General features: G+C 39.9%; 1 long non-coding RNA gene across 2 annotated transcripts in view; it reads left to right on the top strand.

The window, feature by feature from the left end:
- The window catches only part of LOC108518933 (uncharacterized), a 26,271-nt gene extending 20,790 nt beyond the window's left edge, over positions 1-5,481 (top strand). For both annotated transcript variants that reach the window (XR_001882488.1, XR_001882487.1), the window contains one exon: positions 5,340-5,481. This is a non-coding gene — a long non-coding RNA (uncharacterized LOC108518933). The remainder of the gene's footprint in view (positions 1-5,339) is intronic.
- The last annotated feature ends 19,698 nt before the right edge of the window (positions 5,482-25,179 follow it).

The raw sequence follows: 25,179 nt of genomic DNA, 5'->3' as shown, positions 1-25,179 counted from the left end.
TAACAAAGAATATTCCCAATGGTAGTGTCAATTTTTTTACAAAGCTAATTAATCACTGCATATGAATTTGGCTGGAACAGGGGACAGACTGATGCTGACTGAAAAGTCACGACCTTAAAAATCCCAAGCAGATAACATAATTTATTGGTGATAATCACAACACACTCATAATTAGTAAATCTTTCAGAGTACATAGCAATTGAAAGAAAGGAAAACAAACTAAACATCTAATTTGCATACTGAAAATCCTTGTTATCTGAACATATTATTACATGTTTAATAAGGTTTGCTGAGTTAGATAATATACTACAAAATGTTTTCAACATGGAGATTTTTATTTTCTATTTCAAAAAAAATTTGGGAAGAAATGTCTATCATATTTTATTGCTCAAACTCCAGCTTCATTTTTATATCGTGCACAAAATTTAATCCAAGGGACTGACCCTTTTATTCCAAAATATTAAGAGGATAAAAATGATAAATAAAATGGAAATACGTATGGGTTATCATCAGTAGTATTCTTCAGTACTAATTTATTTTTCTTCAATACTCTAATCCAGTTAAGTATTAATAAAACTTACCCAATAACGTCTGTCAGTGACTGGTTTTGACAAGAGACCAGCATTCCATTGCTGTATTTGACACTTCTAAAAAATCTACTAAATAAATGAGATGTTTATTTCCAGGATCCATGGAAACATGTCAATTTAGTCAATTCTATATTTATTATATATCTGATTTTCATGACATAGTGTCAAAATAAATGATTTAAAATTAGAAGATGAGCTGTGAGTCTGTAATATTTTACATTCAATACTTGTAAAACATAGACTATGAAGATGATAATCATAGCCATTTACACTTTGCCTACTTGAAAAAGGTGCTCATTTCTTATTAAATAAGACATTGTTGCCACTGATAAATATGTGTGACACTCTTATCATATGTCAGCACTTGTGATGATAATTCAAAGATAAAATTCAATAGCTGAACTCAATAAAGTTACAGACAGGTAAGAAAGATTGCTAAAGAGAATAATGGAAGAGTTTAATGAGAACTACAAGAGAGGTCTTAAAGCATGCCAGTGAGGAGAAAACTTAAAAATCAGATTCAAGGATTGAGGGATCATGGACATTTTAATAAAGAAAGTAACAATGATTTACCATAAGCTTTAGATTTTCTGCTGATCACCAGGTTGTTTACTTGATTTATTAGTTCGTTTTTAAGTTGCTGATAAAGACATACTTGAGACAGTAATTTATAAAGAAAAAGAAGTTTAATGGACTCACAGTTCATGGGGCTGGGGAGGCCTCATAATCATGGTGAAAGGTGAAAGGCACATCTTACATGGCAGCAGACAAGAGAGAGTGAGAATCAAGTGAAAGGAGTTTCCCCTTATAAAACCATCAGATCTCATGAGACTTATTCACTATCATGAGAACAGTATGGGGGAACCACCCCCATGAATCAATTAACTCCCACTGGGTCACTCCCACAACACATGGGAATTCTGGGAGCTACAATTCAAGATGAGATTTGGGTGTGGACACGGCCAAACCGTATCACTTGACATCTCCACTTCATAAACTAACGAACAACTCGAACTTAACATAAGGAAAAGAGCCACCTAATTACCGGCCAGACTTCCCTAACCTATTAAATAAAACCTACATTTTTTCAATTACTCAGACAAAAATGTAGATGTTGTTTTAAAACTTTATTATATTTTATATGAAATACGACATCATACAATAACTCTACTACATATTCTCATTTTGATCACTCCTTAGTGTCCCAAAGCTACAACCCTAGAGCAGGCCATTTTTCTCTCAATTACCTGAAAGATTTTGGGAAGCAGTCTCCTTATTACCACTCTCCAACAGTCCTTCCTCTACATCAAACTGCCTTTTATAAAGGGTAAGTTGGATCACCTTGCTCCCCAGCTTAGAACTCTAATCATCCCATTTTATGTTAAGAAAAATAAACAACAACAACAAAAATCACCAATGCAACCTGTTAAGCTTAAGCCCCTGCTCATCTCCACTGGGAATACTTGTCTGAACATCATCAAGAGAACACAGTTAAGTCCCACCCCCTTTCCCCAGTCTGTGTTCCCATGATGTGCCATGCACATCACACCCATTGCACTTTCCACACTGTACTGCAATGATCTGCGCATGTTCCTAAAAGGCTGAGAGCCAATGCCTCATAATAAGTCTTTTTATAACTGATCCATATTGTTATAAAAAGATCTTTTCCACTGGCTAAGTGCTCATACTTTACCCGTTTTGCTTGTTTGTCTCCACTCTAGAAGAAGAAAAATCCTAAATGTCTTGCTTTATCTTGCAGCTAAGAGCAACCATAACACACAAGTCTAGTCAAAATGAAAGTGACAGTCTGCTGGGGGTGTGTATGATGTCAGTTTCTATTGCCTAGGAAGGTCCCAGAGGTAATAAGGAACCTCTGGGACCTTCTTTATATGCATGAAGTAAACAGTAATTTGATGAGTACTGATTCTGAGTTCAAAGTGTTCTGTAAATTATTTGAAGGAAGATGTTATGGCAGATTAAACTAGAAAAATACTGATCAAAGTGCCAGGATACAAGCTGGGCTATGAGGGATATGTCAGAAGATAGGAGGATGGCAGGCATTTTTAAGTCTTAAATTTTTGTTTTTACCTCTGTGATGAGATTGGAGCCATTTCAAATGGGAGTAATGCTTAATCAAAACAAAACAAAACAAGAAAACAGATGGCAATAATTAAAAATTAACGATTGAGAACACATACAAAATATTAATTATGACGTGCTACTACTACACAAAGCTTCTCTGTTGTAAGCTCTCTCTGGCTTCTGACTTTTTTTTTTTTTTTTTTTTTTTTTTTTTTTTTTTTTTGAGATGGAGTCTCGCTCTGTCGCCCAGGCTGGAGTGCAATGGCGCGATCTCGGCTCACTGCAAGCTCCGTCTCCCAGGTTTATGCCATTCTCTTGCCTCAGCCTCCCCAGTAGCTGGGACTACAGGCGTCCGCCACCATGTCTGGCTTTTGTTGTTGTTGTTGTTGTATTTTTAGTAGAGATGGTGTTTCATCGTGTTAGCCAGGATGGTCTCGATTTCCTGACCTCGTGATCTGCCTGCCTCGGCCTCCCAAAGTGCTGGGATTACAGGCGTGAGCCACTGCGCCTGGCCGGTTTCTGACTTTTTGAATTTTTTTTTCAGACACTGCCTCAGTTTTTGTTTCCACAGAAGCAGAGCTTGACCCAGGGACTTAGGTATGGGTGGTTTATTTGGGAAATCATTACATGAAGCATGGGTGAGAGCCTGAGGAGAATGAGACCGGAAGGAGGAAAAGCCAATAGGAGTGGCATTGCTGCTGTAGGCAGTGGGGGCTTGGTTCTACTGGGACCTCTGAAGAACCAGTGCATCCCAGAATTTCTGCCAGAATAATGGGAAATGGGGGGCATTTATCCAATGGCTCCTATACTGTGTTGATTGAGGGTGTTCTCTGGGGTATGAATAAATCTTCCCTCTGGGCTGCGCTTGTACATGGGACTCATTGACTCTTTCAGCCTCAGAAAGGGCCTTTCTCTCTTTTTTTTTTTTTTTTTTTTTTTTTTTTTTTTGAGACAGAGTCTCGCTCTGTCACCCAGGCTGGAGTGCAGTGGCCGGATCTCAGCTCACTGCAAGCTACGCCTCCCGGGTTTACGCCATTCTCCTGCCTCAGCCTCCCGAGTAGCTGGGACTACAGGCACCCGCCACCTCAACCGGCTAGTTTTTTGTATTTTTTAGTAGAGACGGGGTTTCCCCATGTTAGCCAGGATGGTCTCCATTTCCTGACCTCGTGATCCACCCGTCTCGGCCTCCCAAAGTGCTGGGATTACAGGCTTGAGCCACCGCGCCCGGCCGAAAGGGCCCTTTTCTAAGGCAGATAGTGGCAAGACTGGCTTGAGAGGTGAGGCTTTGTTGTAATCTGAGTGTGAGCTCGTGTAGAGCTGGCCGTCATGGTGGTGAATGCAGAGGCTGGCCAAGAGGGGTGTGCTGAGGGGCACTGAGAGCATCTGCTACTGGCAGCCATCCCTACCCTTTGAAAGTCACCAAGTATCTTTTCCTCAGTTTTGGCCTCTGCCACTCCCAAACACATGGGTGGTTCAGAAAAACACATTGCCTTTCCCACCCATGGCCTCATGAATTTCCAAAATTACTTCCTCCTGACCTTGAACCTCTCTGCAGGACAGACTCAGTCAGTAGTTGAATGTCACCAGTTCTGAACACTGAGACCCTATGACCCTCAAAAGTAGAAGATGAGCTACTAAAGCAAGCTGGGGCTTGGAGCCTTCCTTCTGCCTCACTTCTTTTCTTGGAGAGCTCTGCCTTTTATCCTAAGTGTCATTTACCTAGAACTGCCTATGTCACCGATGCCAGGTGAAATGATTCATAGACGTGGCCTTATTTTTCATCATATCAGACATTATGAAATGGTCATCGTGCTTCCCATTTTATAGCCAGAGAAACTGAATCCAAGAAGGAAACCATGCTGAGTTAGTAAGTGGCAGAAGGAAAGTTTGAACCGAGTTCATGAAAACTGCACAAATCACCATCTCAACAATACCACCATGACTGTTCATTTGCACTCTTCAACTCCCAATCTTGCCCCACGCTGCCTTCACACCTTCAGACTGTGCTCTGCTGTTAAAGTTGAGGGCTTGTTATGCTTCGTTCATTGAGGTCCATTAGCATCCTGCTCCTTATTTTCCCCAAAGAGGCCCCTCCCCTGTGACGGATGAATATCTGCTCTCTGCCTCGAATGCCCCCAATTAGAGTGACTTCATGGCTTCTCCTAGCAGTCTGTTCCATTGCCTAACTGCTCCCAGTGGTCTAACATTTTCCCTGATATTTAGCTTTGATATTCCTCACTGCAGCTTACAGCTTGTTAATTCTCATTCTGTCCTTGTTGATTAATAAGAAGACTGATCCCTGCCCTTCTCACAATATCTTTCTATGAATGTGTCGGCAGAATGATGGCTCCCCTCAGCAGCCATTCCTTAAGCTTGAGCTGCTCCAGCTCTATTAACCTCCCCACAGAGGTCTCACTCTCCAAGCCTGGGACTATTTGTGTCCCTCTCCTCTCAACTGTGTCAATTAGCCTATGTCCTTGGATAATTTATAGTGTCCAGAAGGGAGCCCAGTGTTGGAGAAACAGCCAACTCCAGGCAGAGACAGACATGATGCTGTTGAAATTCACTTACTCCTTTTGCAAAGTGATATCTTAATTATTTTTTCCCTGAGGCAGACAGCCAAGATTTCTCCTTCTCAATGATCTTTTTATGAACTTGGACTAACAGAGTGTGGAAGCTGATTGGGTCTCCCTGGATCATCTCCTTTATTTGGAAGTGAGTAAATGGAGGCATAGAGGGAGTGAGGACAGTGTCCAAGGCTCCTCAGTGGCTCAGTGATCCAGAGAGAATGAGGACCAGCTCTGCAGTTTTCCAGGTTAGTTTCCCTTTCATTGTATCCATGAGACTGGGCTCATGAAAACATGATACAACTCGTTCTACCAAAAGAAATAGAGCCCAGGAGTGTGGTGTTATTGCAGGCAGTGGAGCAAAGAGGTGTATGGAGAAGAGTGGTATACAAGATCTGATATCAAATAAGGTGTAGGAACTGATAAGGAACCAGAGGATTTGGCAATGGAGGATCACATGATGATCTGGGGAACACATTTTGTGAAAAAATGCAGGGGTGAATGAATGATTTGGCATACTAAGGAGTAGAATACTGAGGAAGAGGCAAGGCTTTTGACAGGCTTCTCTGAGAAAACATTTTAAGATAATGGTGTAATATAATATAATAGTTAAGAAAACAAGGTTTGTATTAAACAGATTTGATTCCATAATCAAATCCTAATCCTTTGGACTAGATATATTTGACTCCATAATCTACCCTCTACTATCTGTGTATCCTTGGTCAATTTACCTAACCTATCAGAGTCTATTTTCTCTTCTGTAAAACAATAATAGCATAATAAAAGTAAACATCTTATGTTCACTTTAAAAAATATATTATTTACATGTAATATATAACATACCATATGTCTGTATATGACACATTTATGTTACATATAATACCCGATACTACATATATTATTATGTTTTGTTACACATAATATATTATAGTACATAAGTTTATAATATAAACTAATGACAATTGAAAATAATAATGAGATCTACTTCTCAGGGCTGACATGATAGTTATATGTGATAATAACTCCAAAAAATGCTTAATATTATATATGTGGTTCATGGTAAATGCATAGCAAATATATCAGCTACAGCCATTAGCATTCATTGCCCTTACTGTCATCATCATCATCATCAACATGATCATCATCATTTTCATCACCATTATTCCAGTACAGGCTAACTAACACCTTGACCTCTTTTCTAGAGTCATCTTCCTGACCACCTGCCTTCTCACTCCTAGCAAGTAATTCTTCCTCCCTCCCTTATTTCACAGAGAGAACAGATCATTAGATATGAAATACTTCACTTTGCTCTTCTTACTACTGACAAATTTACCAAGTCTCCTGCATCCTTCTACCTTCATTTCTCTTCTTATTGGAATAGCTGTTTTCTTTTTAGTTTTTTCTAAGATTTAATGTTTGACACTGCCTCTGGCTCAATGCTTTTTCTATGACACTTCATTGCCCTATTATAATGTCCATCTTAAGGATATTATATTGCTGCAAGCTGGCCTTCCCTCCAGACTACATTCCTAAAAATGGACCGCTTTTTTTTTTTTTTTTTTTTTTTTCCCAGATCATCTTTTACAATGCAGATAGGCTGAGGATTTCCTAAGTCAACAAATCCTGTTTCCTTTGTGCTAAACAGTTTTTCTTCAATTTATGTCTTTTCTCTTGCATTTCACTATAAGCAACAAGAAGAAACCAGTCTGTGTCTTCAATACTTTGGTTGGAAACCTCCTCAGCTAAGTATCCAAGTTGATCAGTTTATCACTTACAAGTTCTGCTTTCCACTCAATTGTAGAACACAATTCAGCTAAGGTTTTGGCCTCTATAAACAAAGATTGGTTGTTTTCCAGTTTCCAATAACATGTTGCTTATTTCCTTCTTGAGTGTTCAACCTTTATGTCTTCACTGTTCATATTTCTACCAACAATGTGTTTAAGGCTATCTAGGGTTTTATTTTTCCTTAAACTGCATCTCAAAATTTATATAACTTCTAGCCATTTCTAATTCTAAAGCCAATTCCGCATGTTTAGGTATTTATTATAGCAGCATCCCCTTTGCTAGCACCAATATCTGCATTAGTTTTCTGTGGTCATTTTAACAAATTACCACCAACTTGGTGACTTAAAACAACAAAAATTAATTCTTTTATAATTCTGGAGATTAGAAATATAAAATCAGTATTACTGGGCCAAAATCAAAGTGTCAGCAGGGCTGCACTTTCTCTAAAGACAGTAGGAAAGAATCAGTTACCTCTCTCTTTTACCTTCTGGTGGCTGCCTACATACCTTGGCTTGTGGCCACATCAGTCTGTTTCCATGATCACATTGCCTTTTCCTCTTCTGTGTATGTCACATATTTCTGCCTTCCTCTTAAAAGGATGCTGGTGATTATACTCATAGTTCACCCAGATAATTCAGGATGATCTTTCCATCTCAAGACTCATAACTGTCATGTTTGCGAAGTTACTTTTTCCATATAAGGTAACATTTAAAGTCTCCAGGGATTTGGACCTGATATCTTTGGGATCATTATTTCACCTACTATACAATCCGATCAATTTCTAAAAAAAAAAAAAAAAAAACAAAAGTAACTATTTCAGAAGTTTTCTTCATCTCACAGTGTTTTTTTTTTAAAGTTTAGATAAAAATATCTACAGCATTAAGACAGTTATTAGCATGAGCACATAAAATTGCTCAACACTGTGGTAGACATTGGATATGCATAATCTTGTTTGATATTTAAAATGAACTTCTTGGTCAGTATTTTTATACCCATTTTATAGTTAAAGGAAAAGATCGATGATCTGCGTAACTAATACATGGTCTACTAGAAGTTAAATTGGAGTTTGTCTGATTTTAAAACCTGAGTTCTCCCTAGGCCTAGACTACTCTGCTCTATGCACTTTGGTATTAGGGCCTTTTGGAGGCTTGAGGTATGTCATCCACAAAGCAAACAAAGAAGGCTTAGAAGCGTAAGTCTCAAGAATGATGTACATTTTTTATTCAGCTTCTTTCAACAATGGTGCTGCTGTCACTCATCCTTGGCAGTCCATCATACATGTGTGTGGCCATGGGTGTACTTTCAGCTGACCACATTGGTCACCAGGCTGTGACCACACAATTCACAAATGGAGCTGGAAGCTCAAAGAAGTCTTCATACGTACAGGGCCTTCTCAGAAATAGTCTCAGTGACCACACCCCATCTATCTTCTTGGGTTTAATGGGCTGAGTTTAGGGAATATCTTGGTGTGGATATAGCCTTCCATTCCTGCGTAATTACCCAGGTTTTTTTTTTTTTATTCCAGTTGTCCTGAAAAACATGTCATGGTCTTACTGTGGGAAAAGGAAATATGTTCGTGTTTACATAAAATAGGAGTAGGAAGTGCTATCTAAAGCTGCCAAGATAGGTAGAGATGAAACTTTAGAGAATGCACATGAAGCAGATGATGGGTAGGTTTCAGGAGGAAATGGTAATTATGTGTGACCTCTAAATATAAGTAATATTTTGCTGCATGAGGATTGTAAGATATGGGAAAAAGCATTTTGGTTAGGCTTAAAGATAAGAATGCCTAGTGTCTTGAAGAAAACCACAGATTATTCATTTGACTAGAGCACAGTGAAAAGAATGAAAGAAGGGAGGGTTAAGGTTAGATGCATAGGCTCAGGATGGTCAGATTGTCTTTTGGATTTCAGATTTAATTCTGTTTGAAATACAAATTCAGGACAGAGTAGTCACATCATCAAGAATATTCATAGTGCACCAATAATCTGACAATTGGTGGAATGGATAAGACAGAAAGAGACTACAGGCAAGAGAAAAGGGTAGGAGGCCAATGTTCAGGCAGGAGGTAATGATAACTTAAACCAGGGCAGTAGCAGAGAGAGAAAGGATAGAAAAGAAGACCAAACATATTGTGTAAGTAAAACCCACAGACTGCATCAATTAATGGATTGTGTTGGCTGAGAAAAGGTACTTGAATTCAGAGTTCTACCTTACTTGACTGAGGTACAGACTTGCTAGCTAGGGTTATTTACAAGTGATAGAAACATACACTGGTTCACTTTAACAAAACGTCTTTTTTAAGTGATTTTTAAGGAAGGATTTGAAAGTCACTCAAAGATTGAAAGGACATTAAAATGAGGCCTCCAAAAAGGACAGAAATGAGAAAACTCTAGGAATTAAAGCATAGTCTACTAAGACTTTACCCTTCAGGGTTAATCAGATTGAACCATTTAGTCTACTTAGTCTAAAGATTGAAATTCCACAGAATAAGGCAAGAGAAAAAGAGAGAGAGAAAAAGAGAGGGAGAGAGAGAGACAAAGAGAGAAAGAGACAAGAGAAGGGAAGGCCAAGGAAGTCCCATTGGTTGGTTGCATGCCTACTCCCTGGCTGGGGGACAGGATGACTTGATTGTTAGGCCATCAAGATTGTATCCGATAGGTGAGAGATAATTTCCCCAAAGAAACTTGCTAGAAAGTGGGAAGGATGCCGACTAAGTAAAAACCAAGGATATCCACCTCTAAGGGCTAAGAAAAATATAGAAATTTCCAGCTTCAGAGTCAGAGCTTGCTCTGTGGGATATCAGCTCTTTCACCTGCCTATAGAGTAACCCTGTGACAATCACTTAAGCTCTCCTAGTGAAGACCACTAAGAGCAAATGCACATAATAATGAAGGTATTGTGATTTATCTCCTGTTTGATTTTAAGGGAAATATTTGGTTAGAGTTAATTATATAAAGGAAAAATTCTTCTATTCCTAGTTTACTAAAAGTTTGTTTTCTGGGTCATGAAATATTGTTAAATATATACCTGACAATAGTGTATTTTTTTAATCATACTGTGTGCTAAATATGCTAGAATTTTATAGAGAATGTTGGGATCACAATTCATAAGTGATAGATAGTGAACTTTTTAATTCTTTTATTATAGGCTCACTTTGTTAGGTTTCTACATCATGGTTATACTTACGTATCTTCTGGAATTTAGAGGTGTTCCTCTTTGTATTCTCTGAACCAGTTTAAATGATGTATAAATAATCTATAACTTTAGCTTGAAACAGTGTAGTCCTAAAATTATGTGAAATTAGAGTCTTTGGGGAAGTAATTTCTTTTTGCCTTTTAACAAATTCCATAGTTATTGATCACTTTAGGCTTTGTAAATTTTCATGTATAAGTTTTGTTAATTTACATTTTTTTCAGGGAAAGCATACATTTCTTCAAGGTGCACAAAACTTTTTGCATAGTTATTTAGATAGAAAGGAGAAAGAACATTTGACAAGGTATTTGAGAATGTATAGAATTAAGGGAGGGAGTGTCAAATTTGTATATATTTAATGAGGTTGGGAAGATCACAAATAAAAAGGCAGGTAGAGGAGGGTGATAGGGTTGAGTAGGAGGCTCCAGAATTTGGGGTTGAAGCACTAAACCAGATAGCTTGCTTGGAATAAACAAAACTAAAGATGAAGTCAAAGTCATAGTCAGAAAGAAACACTAAGAATAGAACCAAGAAATTGGAGACTGAATATCATCCTTAAATGCAGCTGAGGAGATCAGAAGCCAGGAAAGTAAAACTAAGTCTAGGTGTGATGAGTGGAGTTACAGGTGGTCAGGAACCAAGATTATGGGAGAATTCTTGAGGCATATTTCAATGTCCTGTGGTTCTATGGGTTAGAGATATAAATGCAGAAGAATGATGCATTTATTCATGATTCTTTGGGTTTTAAAAAACACAAGTCTGCCAACTTACTCAAAGAAAATGAACTAGTTCATGTGACTCAAAGCTACTTAAGGGTTAAAGCTATCTGTGGGAAAACTCTTTTCTCTTCATCTGTTATGTCCACTTTCCATTGTGTTGTTTTCAATCTCAGGCAGGCTATCTTTTTGTCATATTAAAAATGGCTCTGGCTGCCGGGAGTGGTGGCTCATGCCTATAATCCCAGCACTTTGGAAGGCCAAGGCGGGTAGATCACGAGGTCAGGAGATCGAGACCATCCTGCCTACCACAGTGAAACCCCATTTGTACTAAAAATCCAAAAAATTAGCCGGGCATGGTGGCGGGCACCTGTAGTCCTAGCTACTCGGGAGGCTGAGGCAGGAGAATGGTGTGAACCTGGGAGGCGGAGCTTGCAGTGAGCTGAGATCACACCACTGCACTCCAGCCTGGGCAACAGAGTGAGACTCCATCTCAAAAAGAAAAAAAAAAAAATGGCTCTGGCAGTTCCAGGCTTTCTCATTCCATCATTTCTGTGTAATCTCAGAGATTACAACCACGTCCTTTCCAGATCGTTGCACAAAATTCTCAGGGAAGATTTTGGCTCTGCTTTGGTCAGGTTATCATGCTGTGGAAATGGATATATACTCACTGGCCAGGCCTGGTGCACATGGATAACACTGAAGTGAGGAGGACTAACTAGGAGAATTAATAGTAGGAGAGGTCCATCTCCCAAATAGATGAGTAGACTTCCCCCCAAATTATATGCGTTTGTGTGTGTGTGCGCGCGCGCACGTGTGTTTGTATATACAGAGCATGCTGATTCCAAGCAACTATATATATACATGTAGGTTGCTGATTCCAACTGTATAGATACACACACACACACACACACACACACACACACACACACACACAAAGATATAGTCGTTCCTTGGTATCCATGGAGGATTGGTTCCAGGGTCCCCTGGAGATACCGAAATCTGAATGGTCAATCTCTTATATTAAACGGAGTATGTGCATATAAACTACACACACCTTCTCATATACTTTAAATCTTCTCCATAGATTACTTATAATAACTAATGCAATGTCTACACATGACTTCATCAGCATGGACTCAACATAGTTCTTGGTGCATGGCAAATTCAACTTGTACTTTGTGGAACTTGGTATAATGTTATTATCCAAATATTTTTGATCCTCAGTTGGTTTAATCTATTGATGTGGGACCAACAAATATGGAGGGCCGGCTGTATGTACATGTGTGTGTGTGTGTGTGTCTGTGTGTGTGTGTATGATGAAGGAATGGATAGAATAGATAAAACACAAAGCACCAGGGAAGTTTTATAAATTAATAGCTAAGGGTTTGAGTGCATGAAGGATCCATGAATATGTAGTAGAAGTAGATTAAAACTGATGGTGAAAACAAGTATGGTAGCCAGATTTGTGTACCATTCATCTCATTTTCTAGCAAAAAACAAAACAAAACAAAACAAACAAAAATAATTTAATGAGTTATTTCTTGCTCCTGACAAACATGGGACACTAAAAGTGGCAGCTTTGGTCAAGGATTTAGAAGATTTTTATACACAGATCTGTTCTCTCATGAATTAGCTGCGTGACTTAGGATAAGTCATTAACCTCTCTGTGCCTCAGAAGGATAATTATTCCATATTCTGTGGGATTGTTGAGAGAATTAAACAAGATACATGGGTTAATAAAACTGGAGATGCCTAGACATTGCTGGTACCCAAAATATATTAGTGAATTGAAAGGGGAATTTAAAGAGAGTATTTTGTTTATTATTATCATTATTATAAGTCCCAGTTTTAGTAATTACATTGCCAATATATTTTTTATTTACATTTTTATTTTTTAATCAGCTTTTTCCTTTATGGGGAAATATTGGAACCATTTTAAATTAATTCTTCTGACTGCATTTCCATGGCTCCCTTAAGTAGCTGAGTAGAATCTTAGACACATGAAATAATGACCCAATTTAGGTTGCTGTGTTTTTGTAAAGCACTGGAAAAGAGGAAAGCACTTCAAAGTAATTAACATGAACATGCTCAATTACGTTTCTGTATGACATGCCAACACCACTGACTGGAAATTCTGAAATTAGGAATCTCAGAATCCTCAATTGCTAGCACAATGAGGTCCTAAGGTATCCCCTTCTTTCCTCTCAGGATGGTCTTTTAGAGAATTATTAAGTATTAAAAGGTTAAAAACTTAAGAAAACAGTAGCATTAAGGGGTAAAAAAGTTCTCCCATCAGGCCAATGGGTGGAAGGGTAGGGTCACTGAATGTAGCCTTATTTCTGCTGGCTGGCCTTGTTTCTTTCCTACCCAAGCTCCAAAGTAAGCGGACTGTGTAAGCGGGAATGAAATACACAACCCCCTTGTGACTGTGAGCAGCAAAGCATTCTCCGTTTGTGGTTTTCTTCAAATGAGGCTGCTTGGAATATGTGTTTGAAAACACTGAGACTCTTTATTAATCAAGCACTTCACTCTCCCTGCCAGCATAACGTTTCATTGATGTCAAAACTCCCTTAAAAATGGTTTTGGAGCCACTTCTTGTACACAGACTTCAACAGAAGAAATATTTTTGGAATTGTAAATAGAATAATTGAGGCAAATATTTGCCCATTTGGAAAGCTTCTGTAATGGCTTTAACGTCCAGTTGCATTTTAAATATGCAGATCTGGTTATGGGTGGTAGGTACGAGGATGCAAGGATGCAAGGATGAAGCAGACCCCAAACTCTGGGTTTCCCTTAGAGAGTTTAATCACAAAACAGGCTGGATGAAAGAAGACATAGGCTTCAAAAATCATTTTGAAAAGATAAATTCGTTTCCAGGCAGGAGCAAGCAGTAACTAATGGGTTAACCTATAAGAAAGGATATGCCAATCAGAAATGGGCTTGCTGAGCAGAAGCTAAGGAAAAGGAGAGTCACAGAGACACGCATTGGCAATGCCCATCCAAGAGCTGCACTGAATAGAGGATGTCTGGGTCTTGAGATACCAAGTACCAAGATCTAGGAGTAGGTCCATTTTGATTGTACAGATGGTCACATCAGGCTACTACTGTTATGTAGGATGAAGCATTTGAGTTACATAGGAAATACCCCTATTCTAATTCCATGTACTTGGAAATCTCTTCCCAAGTCAGTCTTCTGGTAAGAAGGTAACATGAAATTTAGGCCACTTGGAGATTACGGTATAAATTGTGGTAGAGCATCTCTTTGTAGATGAGTAGATAGGCATCTTGTGTTTCATGGATCCCTGTGAAGTTGTATGTGTCTACCGAAAGACATGGATGTGTTCTCTGTGTTGGTGAATCAGGTTTCTGGGCCTGCAGGTTGAGGGCTAGAACTTGGGCGGTGGTAAATCCATTTAGGTAACTGATTCTCTGTGAGGACATCTGGCAGAATAAAAGATGGGTTTTGCTACTGATGACTTCTGCTGCAGAAGGTATAATCTTGAGTAAATTAACCTCTCCAAGTCTTACTCTTCTTACCATATGGGGAAGAGACACTTACTTGGCAAGGACACTGCAAGTTTTTGGGACATTATCAGTGCTCCTGATAATGCTCCTGGAACCTCTTTCTGCTCTAATGTTATATGATGTTCCAAATAGACATCTTGGGATGTCTACTAGTCTGTGACCCTCCTTTGACAACATCTGCCTCTCATTCCCCAGAGTGATTCCTGCAATAATGTTTTTACTCTTTGACTCTCATGCCCTACAGATAAGGACACTTGGTTCAGGAGAAGTAACACTGGATCAATCAGTTTATTTCTCCCATAAATATTAGTTGGGCTACAGTGGCTCTATCCAATCTCTGTTGAATACCTTAACTGGTGGGATGTTTAGGGTCACCTGCTTCATAGTTATGTGAAAGCTACACACAAAGAAAGGTGAATGGATCAAGAAGCACAGATAAAACACAACCAAAAAAGCACTAACAAAAAACTATGAAGCTGAGGTAGATGGAAAGAATGTGGTTCTCAACCCTAAAATTGTCTTTTATTGACCTCAGTGACTTATGGTACCCAGTCACATTCTCTGCTCTTATTTTCCATGAGATATTTTGAATATTTTTCCATTGCTCTCATCACCCACCAATGAAGTGCCGCTAATTAGAGCTGGTTTTGTTACATGACAACCAGTGAATCTCTGTTCTTCAATCTCTGATTTGAAACCATGAGAAGCAAGACAAATGTCACACCCTTGGTGTGGAAACTCTTTGAGGAAGGACGGGATAATCAGTTCATGAAAAAGAGCTGGCAAGTAATCTCTCCTTCATGGGAAGGCCTGCCCTCTCAGAACCATCTGTCTTCAAACACATTTCTGAGGAGCAACTGAAAACACAAGCTTTGGGCTGTGGGTACCTTAGAAAAAGGTCAGTGTTGTTCTAACGGGCCCAGCTGAAGTCTGCATCCTCATGATGGACACATTTGCTATTTTTCTTCCATCACACTCTACACTAGACTGGGGAGAGGTGTTCTCCTGATGCTTGTTCAGGAATGTTTCTGCACAGGCAGACACTCTGAGCCTGGCTGTGGCCTGATGATGCATTGACACCATGGCCCCCTCAGTTGTCGAGGCCCTCTGGGAAAGGCCCACTAGCCAGGATCTCTGTGCAGAAAGGGAAGAGCTTGTGGCACGGAAATCCTCAGAGTCCTGTACCCAGCACTAGAGAAAGTCTCCAGAGTGAGAGCAACAAGCTCCATCCTTCCAAGCTTTTATTAGCCTACTTGGTGAAGGTCCTGTTCATTCCTTTCAGATATTTCTGTAAAGAGACAACCTGGTGAGGAATGAGAGCTGGGCAGAAGACCTGGGTTGAGGTGCACAACTTACTGGGAGTCTGGCCATGGGCAAGCTGATTAACACCTTCCAGTTTTAATACCCTCAGATGTAAAAATGGGAACATGGTGGTGAGGAGCAAGTAAGATAATGGAAATGATAAAGAGTAATATAAATTAAGAGTATGCAATACTCTTCAAATCTCCCTTTGATTACTCTTTTTCCCTCCATTAGTGAGTAGTTTTCAACTGATTTTTCTGCTAGAGGATTTGATTATCTTTGCTGAATCATTGCTGTTTCATAAATATGTTCTCAAAGAGCCTCTGATGCTTTTGTTATTATGAAATGGAGTTTGATCCTATGTTTTTTGTATGGCTCTTGAGGGCACATCCATTTTCTTAATTCTAATGCAATGTAGACCCTGGGACAAGATACTAATAATTCGTATTATTCATTCAAATAATTCAAGGCATAATGCATTCATTAATTCTCCCAGCAATATTTTAAAGTAGGTGCTATTGTTATCTGCATTTATGTTTTAATTCAAAAATACACATAAAAAGCAAGCCACACAATAGGTTAACAACTTGTGTTGGAGCAGAGAGGTACTAAATAGCAAAGATAAGGCTTGAACCAGGTCTACTCAACTCTAAATATCCAACTTACCTCACTGTGGCATAGAATATCATGAAACTTTTGTCATTATAGGGATATTGAATACATAAAATAATAAGTCACCAATGCATGATGATGAAGGGGAATGAGGGTGAGAAAAAGTAGGAGAACACAGTTGTGTTGAGCAGACTCAGAAATTGGGTGCTACTGCAAAGCAGAAGTTAGTTTGAAGCACAAGATCCAAAGGCTGTCCCATGCTCAGAGGTAGGGTGGTGAGTGTATGGGTCTAACCCAATGAATAGATCATATAAGCAAAATATACATGGTTGTCAGTGGTTAATGTTGTGAGGCAGATCCATGTTGGGGCACTGAGATATGTGTCACAGCAGGACATCAGCCAGCAGCTAGGCACATGGAGACATGATTTAGTTCCTTGGGGGAGGTAATAGGACAACAGCAAAGAGCTGATGGTAATGAAAGTCTCATATAATAGACATTGGGTCCATGGCAGAGTAATTGAACAGATTCTGAGGTAATTGAACCTACTGGTCTCAGAACAATTCAACCCTTGGAGAATTTCTTACTATCATTGCTTTCCACCAATAGATGAACTACCACCATACCTTCTGACTCAGAGAAAACCATTGCGGTGTCTATAAAGAGGGAGTTGGTTGGAAAGTGTAGTTCAATTCAGTTCAACAAATATTTATGGAGCACCCGCTATGTGCCAGGCACCATGCTAGGCACAGGGATACAGAGATGAATAAGACACAGTCCTTACCAGGAATGGCAAATACACAGCACAAATGCTGCCACTCCCTTGTCCTCCACTGCAGCAGACATCATTAATCAATCACCACACTACTTCCTGCTGAGTCTGCATCTGGCCTGCACTCTCCTAAGCAGGCAGCCACTATCCATCAATAGGAGATGCCAGATGAGTCAAAATGAGTTGACACTTTTGCTTCAAATGTTGTTAATTTTGGTAAGGGAGAGAGACTGAAATGTGTCCCCATATGTATTAATCTGCATGGTTTGGGTTCAAGGTAATAGAAGAGAAGTTTGGAGAATCCTGGGGTCTTAAAAAATCTTTGAGTTTTCTTCGTGATTTATTGTTATTATTTTAAAAGGATAGGGTGGCTGAGCGCACTGCCTCACACCTGTAATCCTTGCACTTTGGGAGGCTGAACAGGTGGATCACCTGAGGTCAGGAGTTAGAGACCAGCCTGGCCAACATGGCAAAACCTCATATTTATTAAAAATACAAAAATTAGCTGGGCATGATGGCACATGCCTGTAATCCTAGCTACTAGGGAGGCAGAGGGAGGAGAACTGCTTGAACCCAGGAGGTGGAGGTTGTGGTGAGCAAAGATTGTGCCACTGCATTCCAGCCTGGGAGACAGAGCAAGACTCTGTCTCAAAAAAATATAAAATCAAATAAAAATAAAAATAAGTAAATAAATAAACAAAGGGATAGGGTGAGGGGAGAATTTCTGTTAATAAAGACATGGTATCTTGAGGGAAGCATTTCACCCTAAGTGCAGAGTTATTCTCATCAGAGAGAACTCTTAACATACAACTCGAGGCAAAATTAAAATCCAGAAACACAGTTTAAGAGAGTATGAACTCTTGCTAGAACTGCAATGTATCTACCCCAGGGGTCCTAAGAGTTTGCTAACCCCTAACTGCCAGTTCTTCTGCAGCCAAGAAAATCAAGCAGCTAAGAACTCCTTGGGGAAGGCAGGGTGGTGAATGGAGACCTATTATAAAATATACACCTTCAAGAGAACAAGAATTACAGGTAACCTCCCTCTTCTCCAAAGCGAGTGGTGGTAATAGAACTCCTCTCTGTGGACACTAAGAAGGCCTTGCTTGTTCTGTGGCTTTGACCATTTATGTTTAATTTACAGTTTTAATTTTCTGGAAAGAGCCCAAAGGAGCCCACTGCCCGATGGAGTGCATGATACAGGTTTGGTAAACACAGTTAAAATAAAATAAAAATGCTCCAGTGCCTTTGGATCTATCTAAAACAACAGAATTAAGAAACTCTAAAAACTAGGGTCAAAATTACCTTTCAGTTTATCTTAAATGGCAAAGTGTAAGGGAAGAAAGGTGAGTAAAGAAAGAAATGGGAGGGGGCTTTAAAATGACAGGATATAGCATTAAGCATGGTTGAACTAGACTTAAATGTTGGCCTTACCAGCCTTCCTGAAAATGGAACATTATAGCCTTGCAAAATCTGGATTTCACAGTGAGAAAGAAATCAAACATAACACTTCTCACTCTGAATCACTTTACCCAAAAGAGGGTTTTGAATTGAAACCTTCATTACTGCCAATAACTGAGTTTACCTAAATAATCTCTAGCACTTTGGAAAGAGGGTAAGGCCACTGCTGTTTGGCAGATTTAAAAAAGGCAGGAGTGGTATCCTAGAGAAACCTTTTCTTCCCTTGAACTTTTTCAGAAAAGCTCTCCTGCTTTGGGCCCTCATCTCCAGAGGCATCCATTGTGCACAGTGCAGAATATGGACCCATAGAAATATTGACTTTATTAACATGTATTTTTATTTGGCATTGCCCATGCATGTGCTAAATGCAGACTTTTCATTCTTGGGAAGGGTAAGGTAAGCTATTTAAACTTACTTGATTTCAGGAAATATCCACAGAGACATCCCAGACCCTCAAGAACCTTGCATCTGTGTTCAAACAGTCGAATTTAAACAAACAGATGACATTTTGAATTATATTTTTAGGTTCCACATTTATTGAGCAGCAGCTAAGAGCAAAGCACTATGCTTAATGTACTGTGAAACTTAGTAAGATTTTGTTCCTGCAATTCTAAGTCTATGTGAGCCACTCTTAACCTGACTGGAATTGTGCATGGGTTCCCAGATTAAGACTTTCACTGTGCTTGTACAACAGCAGACGTGGTCAACAACAAATAATATTCAACAGCCTCTGGGTGCATTGGTGTTTATATAATTCGAACAATTATAATAACAACAGACACTTTAAAAATTCCTACTATGTACCAGCCTGTGTCATAGGCTCTTTACTTGCATTAATTAATTTGATCCACATAACAATCTTACATGGTTATGATATTAGTTTCCTAGGGGTGTCTTAATCAATTGCCCCAAACTGGGTGGCTTACAACAACAGAAATTTATTTTTTCACAGTTGCGGAAGCCAGAAGTTCAAAATCAAGACGTCGGCAGTGTGTGTCAGTTCCTTCTGGAGTCTCAGAGGAAGGATCTCTTGTATGAGTCTCTCCTTCCCTCTGGTGATTGCCTGGCAATTGTTGGCATTTCTTGGTTTGTGACTGCACCCCAGTCTTTGCCTATCTTAACATGGCCTTTCCCTCCATGTGTCTCTGTGTCTTCTCCTTTTCTGTGACTTAAAGGATAGTCATGAGATTTACGGCCGCCCCAATACAGAATGATGTTATCTGGATATCTTTATCTTAATTACATCTAAAGAGATCCTTATTCAAAATAAGATGACATTCTGAGGTTCCAGGTGGCACTTATTTTGGGGAGTCACTATTCAACTTACTATGGTTTTCACTGCATGGATGAGGAGGTAGAATTTCAGTTTAAGAGGTTGCACAAGGTCACAGAGCAGGTGAGATGGAAAATCAAGGTTTAAGCCTATGTGTCTGAATCCAGAGGCATTGGTCTTCACAATCACAATATCACACCATTCTGCTATGCTATATACTCTTTTTCTCCTCTACACTTTACTGGGGGGAAAGCGGTCATCTAATGTGGTGACTGACTAAATTCCTCCAGTCACTGCAGCATGAAGAAATGAATTAATGTGAGACCACATAGATCTGAATGGTGTGAAGGGTGAACTGCAACAGTTGCTGCTGGTGCCCTACAGATACACCAAGATCCTCTGAACTAGTTTGGTTATGGTGCTCCAAGTTCTGCAGGTGCTTCTGCTAATGGCTCACATCTGCAGTTTTCTCTGGGAGATTGTCCAGTGATTGAAGCCACATTGCCCAGAGAATGTTAAGCTAAGGCTCCTTTTCCCCTGCCACACAATAGTTTTGACTGGTTGGGGTAGGGGCACAAAAGTCTCACTCCCTCATCTCAAGACAGGACTGAATCCCCTAGTGGGCTAGACTTAACCCGATCCAACATTCTTGCATCTCTCCATCCCCTTCCCTATCCTGCTGCTCTTCCTCTTTCCAAGGTTTTCCAAAGAGATCTCCATGAATAAATCACAATGTACCCACATCCTCAAATCCAGCTGTGCTGCTTGAATCAGATAACATTTTTCCTAAGTCACTTCATTTAGTGACAATAACTTGAAAGGTAACCCTAACTATCTTTACTTCAGAGATCAGGAAACTGAAATTCAGAGAAGTTCAGGGATGTGCCCAGGACTTCATAGGAAGTACGTGATGGAGCCGAGTTTCAAAGTCTTGTTGTCTGCAAGCCCCACTTTCGATTAAACTTTCCTGTCTGCTTAGCAGAATACTCAGGCTCAAGAAAAGCATGCCCTTGGGAATGGGTCTGGTCTAATGCAAGTTTTTTTGGGCTTTTGAATCACTCACAATTGAGTACTTAATAAACAGAGGTTATTCCTTTAAAAAAAATTGACATTTGAAACTTTTTTTTTTTTTTTTTTTTTTGAGACAGAGTTTCACTCTTGTTTCCTAGGTCGGGTGGTGCGATCTTGGCTCACCGCAACCTCGGTCTCCCGGGTTCAAGCAATTCTCCTGCCTCAGCCTCCCGAGTAGCTGGGATTACAGGCATGCGCCACCACGCCCAGCTAATTTTGTATTGCTATTATTATTATTATTTTTTAGTAGAGACAGAGTTTCTCTATGTTGGTCAGGCTAGTCTCGAACTCCTGACCTCAGGTGATCTGCCAGCCTCGGCCTCCCAAAGTGCTGGGATTGCAGGTGTGAGACACCACACCCAGCCAACTTTTTTTTTTTTTTTAAGAAATGATTTTCCTGACTATTTTCTAAGGCTGTCAGAATTGTCTGGGATGATGCACATTTACACATTAAATGCTTTGCACTGCACTTGACACATACAGCACACTCAGAGAAGGCAAGAAAATTAAATATCATTCATTTCATTCCTGTCCAATGCTGCAACTCCTGAAACCTGGTCTGTGACTCACCAGTACTGAGCCCCAGAATCCTGAGTGAGCACCTCAAGGAGACACTTCAGCCACCTACGTCAGCTGGACCACCCCATGACACAGTCCCTTCGAGGCAGTCATTCATGGAGGTGCCAGTCTGAATTTAGAGTCAATGATAAGGGAGGCTTCCATGGCAGAGTGAAAAGCACACACCTGAGAAATGAAGAGAAATGGCAAAGGTCACATGTCTCAGGATGAATTGCACTGTTTGTGACACCCTAGCTGAAATCCTATCCCACAGGGCCATCGGGTGAGCAATTAAAGAAAGTGGCTGAAATTGCTTCCATGTTCTTTTTTCTCTTCTAAAAATATCTGTGCTGAGAGTTTTACCCCGGGGGTGTGTGTGTGTGTGTGTATATACATGTGTGTGTGTGTATATACATGTGTGTGTATACATGTGTGTGTATACATGTGTGTAGCTGCCCATGCTTGTGCAGGCCTCTGTGCTAAAGTTGGTGTCTTCACTCAGACTGCACTTCCTTATGGTTTTCCTTGACGTCTGCCTCTCTCTTCCATTGCCTTTCCTCTAATTCATGCTCTACATTGCAGCAAGAACATCATTCCTCTGTTTAATATACTTTCATGGATTCTCATTTGTCTAGACACCTTCCCATGGGACACATTCTGCCCTCTACTTATAACTTATTTATCTATGTTCTTTTACACAATGACCACTTCTTCCTTAACGATCCAGTGTTGACATCATCTCTTCCATTCATGGAGGCTTCCCAACTCTTCCAGGCAGAGTGAGTCATCCTTTTCCCTGGGCTCCTCTGGCATCTTATAGAGACTTCTGTTGTGGATGCCCCTGCTCTGAGCCACAATGATGTGTCGACAAGTTTGTCTCTCCCACAACATGCACTATGGGATTATTTAAAACAGAGATGGGGTCATGAATTTCTGGTTTGGCAGGTTTGAAAATATTATGCAGAACATTACAGTTTTTTTAATAAAAGAAAAATGAATAAACAGAAGGATAAAGCATTAAGCTTAACCTCTGTATACAGAATTCTTTAACTGTAAAAAGATGATAATAAAGAGACCCAGCTGGGTGGATTAAATGATTGACTCCAATTCTTTACTCTTTCCTTTTGGGCCACATGGGCAGAAGCTTGGGTGTGTTACTCACTTTGGCAAAGAACATGCGAGGGTGCCAGTTCTAAGCCTGTACCTTAAGAAGAATCACTGTGTCTCTTTACTTCTTTCCTTCTACCATTACCATGAGAAGCATTCTTTCTGGATACCTGTTTCTATTATCCCTACAGCCTGGATTGCAGTATGAAGACATGTGCCGAAGAAATGCCCAAGCCAACCCCAGACCTACAGTGGGAAGCTGAACAGCCCAGAGAAGCTCAGCCTAGGGCAACAGAGGCAGCCTAGTCAACCTACAGATATGGGACAATAAATGCGTGTTTTTAAGCCACCGAATTCTGGGGGGTGATTCGTTCCACAGCATTATAATGGCAATAGCTGATGCTTCAACCTCATTTAGTTTTTGTGAGGGCTAAATCTGATAATTCATGTCAAAAGCCCTAGAACATGGTAAGCACAGATATTAGGATTCATCATTATTAATGTTTGATCTTTATTAACTTATAAAACTAAGTATTGTATGGGAAAGACCAGTTGGAAGAAAAAGAAAGCAAGAATCTATTTCTCAAATTCAATGGGGTTCTCATAGCTGAACTTGGCAATTTCTTTGATATTTGCTAACAGTCTTTCATAGAATGTGAGGTAAGATGATGGGAGGCCTCAGAAAATTCAAATTTAAACAGAAAGAAAAACAGTCTTGGCACAATGGCTCTCGAGCATGGTGGTTGCATACCCACTTCTGTCATCATTGGGATGATCCACCAGCTTTCTTACGGCATTTTCATTTTGCAAAGCACTTCATTTAGCAATCCCTCACTTAACCACTCCTTGGAGCCAATCTGTACAAAAAAATAGAGAGTTAATTCCTAGAGACTGCCAAAAAGTGATACTTCTAAAGCTGTAGCCAATAGCCTCTCTTTGTTCATTGATGTATCCCATAGTCCCATCTTCATCCCAAATTGCCCTTCTAATCTCCAGACTAAGATGTCTAATAGAGGCCAGACATCCACGCCATGAGGTCCCAGACTCACATCATGCTTAAGATGTCAAAAACAGAATCCATCATCTTCTCTCTGTATCTAGGCCCTTGGCCCCAAGCTGTGGCTCCAATAGGGTCCTTATCTCAGTATCCAAACCAGAACCTGGTGGCATTCATAACTCCTCTCTCACTCTCCCTTTCTCTATTCCTTTCCCCAGGCATCCAAGTTCTAATTATTTCTCAAATCACTCCACCTCACTCCATCATCACTTCTTTCATGTCACCTTTTGCCTAGTTAACAGTAAAAACTTCCCTATATGTCTCCCTGTCTCAACTTCTCTATCGTTTATCTGTCCTCCAAGTTGAGCTCTTTCTGCTTTTTCTTCATACTACTTATCATTGATCACCATATTTTTTTTTACTGTGCATATCTGTCTATGTGTGCCTGTATGGGTGTATGTGCATGTGTGCATGTTTTCCTAAGTATACTTCATTCTCCCTATTGGATTGTAAATTCCCTGTCTTTAGGAGTCATGCCTAGAATTTTGTTCATATTCAAGAAAAACTTGGTAGACCTAATCAAAAGTCAGGTTAGATATTTAACCAAGCTCTCTGGATAAATATTTCTATTCCTCTATTCCCATTCGTATTAGTACATTCTCACACTGCTAATAAAGACATTCTTGAAACTGGGCAATTTATAAAGGAAAGAGGTTTAATTGACTCACAGTTCCACATGGCTGGGAAGTCCTCACAATCATGGATGAAGGTTAAGGAGGAAGAAAGTCATGTCTTACATGGTGGCAGGCAACAGAGAGCTTATGTAGGGGAACTCTGCTTTATAAAACCATCAGATCTCCTGAGACTTATTCACTGTCATGAAGACAGCATGGGAAAGACCCGCCCCAATGATTCAATTATCTCCTACTTGGTCCCTCCCATGACACATGGGAATTATGGGAGCTGCAGTTCAAGAGGAGATTTGGGTGGGGACACAGCCAAACCATATCACCATTTATCAAAGCAGAACTATTTTGAGGGGGAAAGGCAACAATGACTTCAGAACAAATATCAGGCTACCAGTGATCAACTGAATCCCAGTTCAGAGTATAGCGGTTTGTAATAGTTTACGTAGGAAAGACTCTTGATAGGAGTAAGGGTTGAAAGGCACATCAAAAAATAAGGTGAAAGAGTGGCTGGACGCGGTCGCTCACGCCTGTAATCCCAACACTTTGGAAGGCTGAGGCGGGTGGATCACTTAAGGTCAGCAGTTTGAGACCAGCCTGGCTAACATGGTCAAACCCTGTCTCTACTAAAAATACAGAAATTAGCTGGGCATGGTGGCACACGCCTGGAGCCCCAGCTACTCGGGTAGCTGAGGCACAAGAATTGCTTGAACCTGGGAGACGGAAGTTGCAGTGAGCCAAGGTCACACCACTGCACTCCAGTCTAGGCGACAGACTGACACTCTGTCTCAAAATAATAATAATAATAATAATAATAATAATAATAATAATAATAATAAGGTGAAAGAGGAGGAGACACTAACATTACAAAACACATGGT

Source organism: Rhinopithecus bieti, unplaced genomic scaffold (assembly GCF_001698545.2).
Source record: "Rhinopithecus bieti isolate Rb0 unplaced genomic scaffold, ASM169854v2 scaffold_2474, whole genome shotgun sequence".
Lineage (NCBI taxonomy): Eukaryota > Metazoa > Chordata > Mammalia > Primates > Cercopithecidae > Rhinopithecus > Rhinopithecus bieti.
Note: the sequence above shows the minus strand (reverse complement) of the source record. Positions and strands in the feature narration are given on the sequence as shown.